The 13,881-nt window shown below is 40.8% G+C and overlaps 1 pseudogene; it reads right to left on the reverse strand.

The window, feature by feature from the left end:
• Window positions 1-2,705: 2,705 nt before the first annotated feature.
• LOC127322873 (uncharacterized) lies at window positions 2,706-11,266 on the reverse strand (annotated as a pseudogene).
• Window positions 11,267-13,881: the final 2,615 nt, after the last annotated feature.

The following is a 13,881-nucleotide window of genomic DNA, read 5'->3' on the forward strand; positions in this document are numbered from 1 at the left end:
GTTCCACAGTGATTCCAGCATTGGTTTGAACTCCTCATGTGACTCCCACATAATCTCGTAACGAAAGAGTTTCTTGTTAGCTATCCTTCTATTTTGTGCTTCCATAGAATTAAGGAGCAAAATCGGTGAGTGATCTGATTTCGCCGCCGTCATATGATGTAATATGGCCATAGGAAACCAAGCACTCCACTATGTGGATGCCAAAGCACGATCCAATCTAACTCTGCAGTTTTCACCTCTTTGGACTCGCCTTTCAAAAGTCCAGTCGAGCCCCTGGTAGCCAACGTCAACCAGCTCACACACGTCAACACATTCCCGAAAAAGGTTTATCTGTGCCATATCTCTATCATTTGGTCCGAACTGCTCTTCTCTTTGTAAAACTTCATTATAATCTCCTATAGATAGCCAAGAAAGATCACAATCAGCCTTCAAGAACCTCATCATATCTCAGGTTCTAAATCTCAAACTCCAATTTACCTCGCCATACCAAGCTGTGAGTCTCCATGGCTCCTCTCCCAGCTCATTCACTACCATATCAATATGATACTTCGAGAAATTTCTAAGTACTAAACTCAGCGGGTTCTTCCAGTAGATGCACAAACCCCCACTTCTACCACTGCTTCCCACGCCGTAAGCATGGTCAAAACCCAGAGTTCTAGCTAGACCCTCCACTATATTTTGCAATCTGTGTCTCGAGGCACAGAATAGACGGTGAATGGGTGCGCACAAGATCACGCACCTCATGGACTGTCGCAGGATCTCCCGCCCCACGACAGTTAAAGCTCAGGGTACTCATTGGGCCGGGCGGTCCTCCTTGGAGGCCGCCGATGTCGCCACGACAGCAGTTGTAGAACTCCTCTTGCCACTATCAACCTTCTTGGTCCTCTTTTTATCTCTTGGAAGCGTGTACCCTGGTGGTGGGGGAGGCACTAACATTCCCGTTGACTTATTGGCATCCTCCTCCATGTCACCAGTCTATGCTCTCACTCGCAGGCTCCTCTCCATCAAAATTCAGGCGTCTTTGACGATTTTTAGCTCCTTCATTATCTTTCGAGGCATCCTCCTCCATGTCTATCAGAGGGGCTTTTAGTGGGCTGGATGCTGTGTCACGGATATCATCATCCTTGAACACATCCCCGGATGGACCCTTACGTGCCAAATGTTCGCCACACCCTCCTCTTCCACGTCATCCATCCCTGCCTGCAAATGGTCCTCGGAAGTTTGGCATGCTTCTTGCCTGAGTTCTCCTTTTAGCAATCAACCACTTTCCATATTGAATATCCTTTGGATCATGGACCCCATCACCGCACTCCTCCATGTCATGCCCCATAATACCACAAACATCACAGAAATATCCAATTTTCATATTGTATTTAACATGCAATAGCTTCTGTTCTCTTCCTCCGATATTTAGAGGGGCAAATCTGATCAGTGGTTGATTGACATCAACTTCCTCCGATATTTAGAGGGGCAAATCTGATCAGTGGTTGATTGACATCAATACTGGCTCGAACTCGTAAGTAATCACCTTCAAACCAACGTTGATGATTCATCTCCACACTTTTCACTTTCCAATTCGTCTTGCCAATTGATCCACCACCCCCTGGGTACGGTACAACTCCGGAATAGAGTGTATCTGTGCCCAAACCGCAGCTCGGTCCAAGGTAACCTCTGCAGGATTACCCATTCCATCATATTCTGCCATTAACACTACCAGCTTGCGGAACAACCACGACCCCTGATTCATCACCTTATTCCAATCTCCGAAACAAAAGAACTTGAAGGTAAATAAATTATCATCTACCTCTCGGAGTTCAGGATCGTGGGCCAAACCCCACACGAATTTGAGGGTCTGAAATAAAGCATCTATACTGAAAGGTTTCCTTGTATGCACCTTTGCTACTACCAGCCATCGAACTTCCTTTTTCATGGCGAGAAGATCACTCTCCCCGATAAAGACATCATCCAACTCGCCTTCTCGCAGTTCTAGGTTCTGCAACGCCTGAGCCAAGGCCTCATCACCTTCCTCCTTCCTGCTTGCTCCTGATCCGTCACGTCACCAGAGCCCGACATAATGCTCCTCCACCAAACTCCTTGCCAGCAAAAAAAGACACCCGATCTACCCAAACCCTAGATACCACGTGCTCGCCAAGGCCGGATAGGCAACGCTGCCCCCTTGTTCAGCCCGAGAGAGACACACAGATCAGGATCCGGGTACTGCCCAATCAAAGGGAAAACTCACACCGGAGACGAAGTCGTCGGTGGAGTAGATGAACCCTAATCGCCTAGGGTACGAGCGGTCTAAAAGAATAAAAAATGAGGAAACATTCTCTTCCCGGCCTCTGCACCAACTAGGGATGCACACAGCCATAGGCATGAGTACTAAGATTTTTAATCTTGGTGAAAGATTAAAGCATAGTCCTCAAGATAAATCGCATGAGTACCAGCTCTAGCCTGGGAGTACAAATAGGAACCTAAACTTGCGTCCGTGAGGATTTGAACTCACATCCACTCCCCCAACCAGTTAGTGGTTTGGCCTACCTACTCAATAACGACGACACCTTGGCGAAAATCACTCCAGAAGTCTCTCATAATATATTGGATTTGTTTCACGGTCTCCCAAAACTAGGCAGACATGTGATCGCGCTTTGCTTAGTTCACGCCTCAGATTTCCTGTGGGATTGCTTGGGCTCTAATTGTATTCCTCCAATCCATATTATTTGGCACTAAAATGGATGTATCTACAATTAAAATATGTCTAGATATATCTGTATTAGTGTCAAGTAATATGAATCGGAGGGAGTACGTCTATTGTGTAATTAAATGGGCCCGGATTCCTTGGAAAAACGACCAGGGAGCTCGTGTTTCTAAAATTCCATAAAATATCATGTTACACATGTTGAATTTCGATCGTGTGCACATGGAATGAATCAATTGTTAACCACAAGAGTGCTTGTATGTTTCTAATGGAGAAGGCCTAGAAAGAATGTTTTGTCAATGTGTCACAACTCACAGTTTGTACCTCTTTTATACATCAGCTATAATCAGAAGATTCTTCCACTTCGAGATCCGACCTCTCGTGTTCAATTACTCCCTGCATATGCAGCGAATCTTTCAGGGCAAGAACACTTTTATGTGATAATAACGTAGCAGGATAAAGGGTGATTGGATAAAATATAACAAACACAAATTATTAAACCTTCAGGATCAAAATAGCCGCCTCCTTGTCCAAAACCCCATTATATTCGCTACATGTCAGCGACTGAAAAATAATAGCAGAAACTTATCAGATCTAAGACGCTAACATATATGTACTTTATCCTGGCAATGAGTTCGGTATAATATTTGAACTTACTTGGATACAATTTGGACAACCAGCATCACTAGTGCAACTGCATGTCGAAACAAGCTCTAAAGCAGCAAGTAGAAGTTCCCCAAAAAGTATTTTGACCTTACAAGATTGAACAGACAAACAAATGATGTGGTTTACACCAAGATCATTCACATGCATGGCCTGTATTACATGGCCGAATATTTGCTAGTTTTCCCATTACCTTTGATGCTATGCCGATACCACCAGGATGTTTATCGTATAAAAGGATTCTTTCTGGCATACCACGGGTTTCATGAGGATTTACACATTCTGTTCCTAGGTCAGAAGAAGTACACATCATATGCCTGCACAAATCAACACACAATCAACCCCAATTAAAAGAGCTAACTATTGAAGTACGCAATAAATTATGACAGAATTTAACACGACAACAGAGTTAACACTTCACAAACAAGTGGTTGGCAAATTATAACAGGGAATGAAAAATGCGCTACTGTTTTTTATCAATGTGACCATATTCTCAAACAATTGTCCTTCAAGAATTTATAGTGTTCACCACAAACCATTCTTTTGCATCAATGATTGAGAGAAATAATTAAGAACTTACAAAGGCAATATATTCAACATAGCGTGTGAAGCAGCATGTGAACCACCTCGAAACTCTAGCTTCCTTTCCTCCACAGCAATTTTCGCCGACTGTGGAATCTGTATCCAAACAGCCTGTAATTCCATATACAAACCACAAGTTTAAGAACCATGCAAAATGCATCACAATGTTGCCAAGATTTATAGTTGATCCACACACCTCAGAATTGTAGGAATATGGAGGTAGGCTAAGTTCAACACTGTCCAATATTTTATTGCCTGATTTACATATGCGATGAAAGCCAAACCATTTGGTTGTCACCTGGCAATCATTTGCTTGGGCAGTTGTCTTCAAACAGTTAGTTTTTCATGTAACCGTCGGAAGATAAGCCTTCAAGAGAAGAGCCAATTAATCATTGAGAACAAAATGTCAGTACACTAAAGATTTTTCACTTAGGGAGAAGCTCATGACTTGAAGATCTTAATAAATTGTCCCTTTTTTATATAAAAAAGAGAAACTGAAAATACTCAAAGGTTGTCAAGCATTGTAGGAGGAACATTTTGTGCTATTACATCAGGAAAATGTGGGTTTCTTCTAGAGAAAAAAGGAAAAACGAGGAAAAATACGTTGATTGAATGTACTCAGTTGAGTTCAAACAAATCACTTAACAGTAATAGGTGGTATCATTGACATCTAATGGAAAAGGAGATGGTCAATAGTTCTCAGAATTAGCGAATTAACTAAGGTCTAGAAAATCAAGATAGAAGAGATATAAACTATATTGCTCAACAATATTGGAGGGGATGCAACTTAATAGCAGAATACTTTCAATAATATATGAGATCAAGTGTTGTAATGCTTCCAAGAACATACGAAATCTCCTCCGATGACATTGATATCAGTGTAGTCTCGTGTTTTTGTGTAATACTTCACATCAGCTTTCCTGCAGAAAGCTGTTCTTGATGACAAATCAAGCTCCTCAACTAAGTAATTAACACCCTGATGCATGTAAATAGCACCCTCATAAACCTGAAATCGAGAAAAAGGCCATTGATATAATAAGCGACTAATGCCAAAATTCAGATTATACAGTCATGTGCTTGTGGCTCAAGAATGGATTACATAGGTAATTTAAAAAATATATATATGGTGCACTGATTGTAAATTCATGAATTTATCTAGCTGTTTTGCCAACAGTGAGGAATATTCAAAGGGCTATACAAGTATAAAATATAGTCATGTACCAGTTAGAATATATTACCTGGAAAAATGCCTTACTTTCCTCAATTTCTTCAAGTAATCTGTTATTTAACTTGTCTATCACACTGTACTTGTCATGCTCAATTGCTCGTATGCTCACTGTCTGTGAAGGTCTTTTCTGCAGAAATCAAAATACTATTGACACAAAAAGAAAAGGAGTTGATTTATACAGTAAAGAATAAAGAATGGACGAACCTCCGGTCCAATATAATTCCACATAGTAGAAGAAAAAGGTCCGGGCGGATTGTTAATCAGATAACCTCTCTCTTTTAGAGTCGTCATTATACTATCCAGACTAGAACCAAAGTGATTCTCATCATATTCCAAGCATAGTGGATGTTCATAAGCAGCACATGCAAGGTGTTGTTCCAAAACCTTTAATAAGTTTCCAAAAAAAACAAAGGAAAAGTTAGATACTTAAGTTTTAAGCTTTACCATTATAGTCGGTTCAGTAAGCACAGATCTATGGACCTACCTTTGGGTTATGTGAATCAACTTGGCAGTGCTCAATTGGTCTGCCGAATAGTTTATGTGGGGATTTCATGAAATACTGATCTAAAGGACCCTCAAATGCTACATAAATGGCTAATGATTGTTTTGCTCTCCTTCCAGATCTTCCGGCTTGTTGCCATAAACTACAATTAAAATTCTATATTTTAGCAGGTTCACAGAGAAACATAAACTCTACTGGAAAGATCACTTTCACCTACCTGGCAACACTACCAGGAAATCCAAGATGCAATGTTGCATCGATATGTCCAACATCAATTCCCAGCTCAAGAGCATTCGTGGCAGCAACACCACGAAGTTTTCCCTCAAACAGATCAGCCTCAATTTTTCTTCTGTCCTGAAATAGTTTGTTTTCGGCTCCAAATTTAATAAGCAAAACTTGTTTCTTCTCTTTTGTACTTGCTTCTATCAAAATGTAAACATGGGCTTCATTCTCTTACAAAAAAAAAAACATATCCACCACAACATCAACCTAAGGTGCATGTGATGCTACGGCTGATAACGCCTGTATCATGAGCATTTCTTTATTGTGCATTAGAGATCAATACATGTTGCAAAGCACTTGTGAGATTTAAGAATGTCAAAATGCCAAATTTCATGCTAAAATCTACTCCCTCCATCCCTTAATATAAGATGTTATTACATCAAATATATGAGCACATTGGATGTAATAACATCTTATATTATGGGACAGGGGTAGTATAACAGAATGAAAGTCATACAGAACGGCATTATACATTAGGGAAATGCCAAAAAGATAACAACCTCTGCAATGTAGCCAGCACGATATACACAAATAGAATCTACCAGTTCTTTTGCAGTCACCTCGAGAATTTCGCGCCTACAATAACAGATGGATCATCTAAAGAACATAGAAAATACACCCAGATAAAAGTTCAAAGAAGAACAGAGAAAATGAGAAGTAAAAAGAAAGAGGGGGAAATGTGTTCTTACGTGTAAGATAGAACAAGCTCACAGAGCTTCCTTGTTTTACAGAATGCAATGCAGCGGAGCCCATGCTGAACCATCTCCGAGAACAGATACGAAACCTCTACTATTGGGCTAACAAATAAAATATGATATATTAGTGTTTTTTCAAAAATAGAAGTTATCTGACAAAAAACTGCGAGTATATGAATAAACAGTTAATAACTGGCATGCAGTAGGAAACCGAATATGTGCGAGGTCTGGTGACTCATGGTTACCACTTTTTGGCGGAGAGAAAGTAAAGAATTTCTTTTTGCATTAGAACTTACACATCGCATATTTTGATGTAAAGCAACTACAATACCTTACTAAAGGCAAACATGCCTTACTTTTAGGCGTATGTACTTTTGAATAATGATGTCACAATATGGTAGTATAGAGTTTAACAGAAAGTTTCAATTTCAAGTAATATGGTGTGTTAATGTTAAACTACATTTAAACTTTTGAGCCATCCTGTTAAGAGTCTAGCTGGCAATACAACTGCTATTAGCAATAATTCTTTCAACCAGATGAAAATGAAATGGGCGAAATTTTCAATGTCATGCCAGCCACCAAAGAGCAATCATACATGTTATGTACAGAGAGGTGATTATAGCTGAAATTTGAATTATAGACTTGCAATGAACAAAAAAGTAACAGGAACCCTAATTAGAACAAGGGTGTACAAATACCTTGAGCGCCTAGTTACTGAACTACCTTTTGAACCTCCCTCTTTTGTCCTATGTAGTGGGGGATTCCACAAGAGAAAATATTTTGAACCACACGGGCTTCCATCTTTCTGAATCAACTCAACATTATCCAATTTGGCCAGCTCCTGAGATAAAACAAAATGCCCGAAGAAAAATGCATGTGATTCCCAAAGAGTGTATATAAGTTAAGTCTGCAAAAAAAAATTTAAGATGGCAACTCAAAATAATATTATCTACTATAGTAAGATCTTGGTCAAGTAATTAATATGTGTTTTAGGTAATAATGTTTATCTTAGAAAGAACAAGGGGACATTTATGGGGACAAAAGGTTGCGTTTGGACAAAAATGACCAGAGTCTGATACATTAGAATGAGCACAAGCGAGTGTTATACAGACAGTAAAATTATTAAAGAGAGCTGGTTTATCTTCTTTTTCTTGGTACAACCATATATTTTCAAAACTATAGTATGACCTACCATAACATGCTCACGTGGGTTTGCTGAGGTAGCTGTACAAAACATGAATGTAGGATGACTGCCGTAAACTGCAAATACAGAAGACCAGAGTGTTAGGAATTATATTTGTAACTGCATGAGTAGCCCAAACTGAAGTATATATCTGCTAACTTGTATCACACAAATCAATAAAATGAAGGATTAACATTGCAATTTTATGGAGAGCTAATCGGCAGTCCAGAGTTTTGGTAGAAACATAAATGAAGCCTCGAGTCAACAACTAAAATATGGTTCAACAAAGTATCCATACTATTTGAACAAATGCGCCTCAATCTTCTAAGTATAAGTGCAGTATGGCAGCCAAATGCTCCTTGATATGAATGTGCTTCATCAATGACAATATACCTGAGTACATTCAGCAAAAGCACGTTATGGAATGCACAAGAAATGAGATATTTAACAAAAATGCATAAAGAAAAACAAGAATTACACTAGGTGATGAAACTAAATCGTGAACGAAACAAAAAAAAAAAGGAAATTCAATCACTTCCACCTGAGATTTCATATTAGGAATTGACCATTTTCCATACGCCTTTCTTTATATTGAAACCGCAGAAATGGTACCATACTTCATTCAGGAATTTATAATTGATGACTAAATAAAACTATAGGAAAGACTAAGGAAATCATTTGTCTACCTCAGATTTGACAAAATCCTTTGAAATTGACCATGGCACGGCAAGACTGACACATGCAGCATATCTGGGTTGGTAATTAACTGAGAATGAAGAGAGTAAGTGATCCGATGTGCTGAAATTAATAAATTAAATTAAGCACAACTCTATAGCCTCAGGACCACCTATTTACCAGCCGGGCATTATCCCTGATCCACAGACGATCTTCTCTAGGAGTATCTCCATCATAGATGTTAACATTAATATCAGCGTGAAATGCTTTTTTCATCTCCAGTAAAGTTCTCAACTGATCTTGAGCTAAAGCCTGCAATACAACAGCCAAGTGGGTTTCTGCAAAAAATTCACATAACCGTGCTTACAACATACTGGGTTCTGCCTATACCTTTGTCGGAAATATATAAAGAGCACATGCCGTCGAATCTTGAGAGAGAGATTCCAGGACAGGAATATTGTAACACAAAGACTTGCCACTCGATGTTGAGGTTGCAACTGCAACATGCTTCCCAGAAATGGAAGATTGAATAGCTTCGGACTGTACTTGAGTTCAAGGAAACAGAAGGAATTAGCCCCAGCAACAAAATGTAAGCAAATACAGTAGAGGACATACTCCATAATACCTGATGGCTGTACAATCTAGATATTCCAATACTTTGTAATGCTTCCTTCATAGCTTCTGAGAGATCAGGAGGTAGTTCTGCATATGATGCTCCTCTGCATGGTATCTCCTCAATATGTACAATCTGAAACACATAAATCACAGCAGAATAAGGATTATGGTTTTATTGGCATTGTTATTTTAAGAAAATCAAAAAGAGTGGAAACCTGCCCCTCCTTTCCAAGGCCTTTTTTCAGATGTTCAACCATTTCAGCAGGTCCTAACGGGTGTTTATCCTGCAATTCAAAATGCATTGTCAAAATACTGTCCTACTAACCCATGCTTAGAACATGCCTAATGCTCCTCTTTGGAGAAACAACACTCAGGCTGCAGTTTGGATTTATTCTATCTAGGGTGAAAAATAAGGTAAAATTGACAAGGCAAAACAAAAATGGAATCATTGGAAACCTACATGGCATGATGATGCAGCAGATTTGACAAAACCATTCTTCTTATTCATGCTAGGCTGCTCTCCAGATGTATCCCTGGAGCTACTTCCATTTTCCTTAAATATTTTTCTCTTTTTCACTGTACGTTCAGTCGACAGACTTTTACGAGTTGAGACATCCCCCGCAAAGCTCCCAGAACACAAATCTTTCGATGCAGCATCAGCAGCATGTGGGCTACTCGGTATTGATGAGAGGTCCTCCATAATGTCTTGCCAGGCCGAATTAGCCTCAGCCGCAACTTCCGGTGAAATTGGTGGATTTGAACTCTGTTCTTCGCCTGGCGTGGCTGCTGGAGAAGACTGCGCTGACTTCCGTGTAAAGGGAACGAGGACAATGAATTCACCATGGCTGACAGCAAGGCTGTCAATTTCGGCGTCTAACCGTAGTTTAGCACCCTTCACCACGAGAGAAAAAAATGCTACCATCAGAAAACAAAGATGCAGGTATTTGTATGTGTTACAGCGCCTGAACCTTGACCAGCGGGCAGCCCTACTGATGCTCCTATGGCGGATCTGGCACGTACATAATGAGCTCACACACGAAAAGAAGCCAGCGCCGGTGGAGGCATCGAAACGATTCCTGATTAGCTACATGGACTCACTTCTGACAATCAAACAATGCCCCAACGCTGATGTTGGAAAGGGGAAGCATGTGATCGACAATAGTCTGGGCTTTGGCAAGGAAGTAAGACGCCCTGACGAAAGACCGCAGGTCAAGCAAAAATGGAAGCCGCCTAATGATGGCCATCTGAAGTTGAACACCGACGGGGCTTTCACGGCCGATGGTCGAGCTGGCGCAGGGATGGTGATAAGGGATGCTGGCGGCAGGGCGATTTTCGCAGCATGCAGAAGCATTATTGCATGTGCGGACGCCCTTGACGCGGAGCTAGCTGCTATGGAGGAAGGGCTGATGCTAGCCCTGCACTGGACGACGGAGCCATTCGTGGTGGAAGTCGACAGTTCGGATGCCATCAAGCTTGTAGCCCAGGGTACTCCGAACATGTCGCGTTACGCCATGAGAGTATCCCGGATCCGTGAGTTTCTTAGGGAAAGGGAGATATCTGTCACTAAAGTCGGGAGGGATGCAAACGGAGTCAGCCATCGCCTTGCTGCTTTAGGGAGGACACAGGGAAGAACAGAGTTTTGGTTACAAGACTTTCCGCCAGATGTTGCTGCGGCAATCCTAGCTGATTGTACTGGCCCTGTGTAGTTTGGGGATCCCTTTCCCCCGCAAAAAAAAAAAAGGTATTTGTAGCAGTTTCGAGTGCAGAGATGGATGTGCAGCGATGCCGCGAAGCGTGACAAACTAATTTGGCAACGGCATCCACCAAAAGGGTCAGAGAGGCGGGGGAGATGCACCTTAAGGAAGAGATGGAAGTTGTGGGAGATCTGCGCGGGAGGGAAGGAGCTCCGGAGCGCGGCCTTGAGGTCCCGGACGGATGCGGCAGCGGCGAGCGTTACGGCGGTGGACCGGCCGTCGAGGGCTCGGACCTGGAGCTCCCTCTCCTCCTGCGCCATTGGGGCGCTACGGGAGCCGCCAGCCCGCCGCGGCTCGTGGGGGAGCGGGGGGTTTCCCGGCCGGCGGGTTTTGGCGCGCGCCGGGAGGAGGGCGATGGCGGCGGTTTGCCGTTTTGCTTGTGCTGTTCGTCAGTGTCTCTCTGTCAGGCAGGCAGGCAGAGAACTCCCACAGATATCGGGCCTCGCTATGGGCTTCAGAACGCTTCTCTACGGCAACACACGCCAAGGAGGCCCTTCCGAGAAAACGGAACAGCCTGTTAGCGGCCTGAAGGAATCACCTTGGGGCCCATTATCAGGTGAGATTCTTTGGAAACATAGAAAGACATTTTTCTCTCTCTATACCAAATTAGATGTCATAGATTACAAAAAAGAATATAATGTGAGCTTTTCACATGTTTCAGAAGAGGCATTCGAGTTCTCAACTACTAGCTCAATTTTTGCCTAAGGCAATATGAAATATTGACATTTCTTTTGATTTTCCCAAGCGGCATCAAACCCATCAATGTACCTTTATTTGAAGGGTCATTTTTTCCTAAAACATCCAAAAGACACACATTACTATAACATTCCACATTTCTAGATGTAGGATTTTCAAAACCACATTCCAAAGAGGTCCTATTGTGTGAAGTGGAGCCTCCACCTTCGCTAACATAGGAGCTCATGAGGTTGTAGAGGATATGGGAGGTAGCAGGGCTTAGAGGAGACCAGAAGGAGGTGGGTGGCGGGCGATGAGAAAGAGTGAAACATGTAGGCCAAGAGAGATATGGTGGATTGAGAAAGAGGCCTCCACGTGAGGGTAATGTGAGCATAATTATTGACTGTCACTAGTTGGGTCACACCACTGGTGAGCATGATTTTTCCATGTTATTAGATAGGTACATCATGTCGTGATTAACTTTTTCGTTGTAGCTTGTTTGTTTGTTGGCATTGCCACTAACGACTATATTTTTATTCATCTGTACTATTAAAATTGTTGACAGTTTTATATTTATCCGTTAGTGGAGGTTGACAATAAAATGGTATTTTCTGATAGTGAATATGCAGATAAAAAGTGTATCATGGTTTTACATGTCTTCTACACAGTGGCGAAGGACGAAAAAATTCTAAGGTAGGGCGAAACCTTGAATGATGCAAATACCAAAATAGTCCTAAAAACAGTAATGATATTTTAATACAATAAAAATTAAAACATATTTGATTATAAGTAAAACCTAAAAAACATACCAATAATGCTAACTCAACGTCAAAACTTTACATCTTTTAAAAATATAATGTAATTCGAACAATCAAGACGTTTGATTATCCCTCGTTCGGGCAACTCGGTTTTGATTATCTTTTATGCTAGAAAATTCCTTTCAATTTTTCATGTCACCACGGGTAAACCCAATGTCATCTTAATGGGGTAATAATGTGGTCGGAGAAAGTATGACGTGCATTTCGAATATCTTAAAATCTTTGAAGTCTTCAATTCTATAAGTATGTATAATGAATAACTCAGGCTTATCTTGTATATACTAGGGTACATTCAATGACAAATCTATGTAATATAAGAAATGTTATTTACATTGAACATATATACGAGTTTATATTTGGAGGTAAAATAGTTTATGTTTTTGGTCTATAATCAATTTTGCGCAGTGTTCACCGAAACACGCATAACTTTCTCATACAGAGTCCGTTTTCGACGTATAACCACTCAAAATTTTCAGAAAAAACATACGCATCTAAGTGTATTCATCAAAAATCAAGGTAGGGCGGCTGCCCTACCTTGCCCTACTGGGAGCTTCGCCCCTGCTTCTACATGGTCATCTTCTACGATGGTTGCCACCATGACTCTGTTCTAATTTCTCATTCATTGTTGATGTGGGCTTATCGCTTCACGCTATGTCATCATGATGATTAGGGGAGAGATAGATCCTAAAACCATATTATTAGTGTTTCTTCCTTTTTCAAGATTTTCTTGTCGGGGTTATATGTTTCATTTTATGTTCAAAATATCCAAACAATCATATACTATGTTGGTTAGTGACACCAATTCTAAACTCGTTATAACTGAGAACATGGATGTGTCCACAACCTTCGTCGAGTGATGCACACAAACGACAATTATGAACTCATATTTGCATACGTTGTTATATTTGCAAAAGGGAAGCGAGAATGGCATCAACACATGTTACCTAGTGGTGTGGGATTAGCCGATTCCACTCCGCACACCCCTCAAAGGTGAGATGTTGAGATGCAAGCGGGATATTGGCGGGACCCCGCTTGGTACATGAGATGTTTCCCTGTTTCTCTCCATCTTCTTTCTCCAATATATCTTTTAGATTCAAATTCCCAACTTTTTTTGGAGTATTTTTTTCAGATTTCCAATTTCCTATATTTTAGACTTTAACTATGCTCACACAGTTTAAGATAGTTTTTTCGATAAAGGAAATATATTAATATCGAGATATATCAATTACACAGTTCAAGATAGTAGACATTCAATTCAAATTTGTATATCGCATTATTATAAGTTCGTATCCTTATTCGAGAGTGTGTCCATATTTATGTACCATTAATTTTTAATTTTGCAATACTAAATAAAAACAAGTAAATTAAAGTATAATCGGGATGGGCTTCTGGTCCTTGGCGGGCACGGCAAGGTATCACTTTCTTTTTGTTTTGTTGGCAAAGACAAGATTCCACTTGTCTGGCCGCACGGCACCCAGGTCAAAGTTTGATCCGCCGCTAGTCAAAATTAG

Source organism: Lolium perenne, chromosome 2, assembly GCF_019359855.2.
Source record: "Lolium perenne isolate Kyuss_39 chromosome 2, Kyuss_2.0, whole genome shotgun sequence".
Lineage (NCBI taxonomy): Eukaryota > Viridiplantae > Streptophyta > Magnoliopsida > Poales > Poaceae > Lolium > Lolium perenne.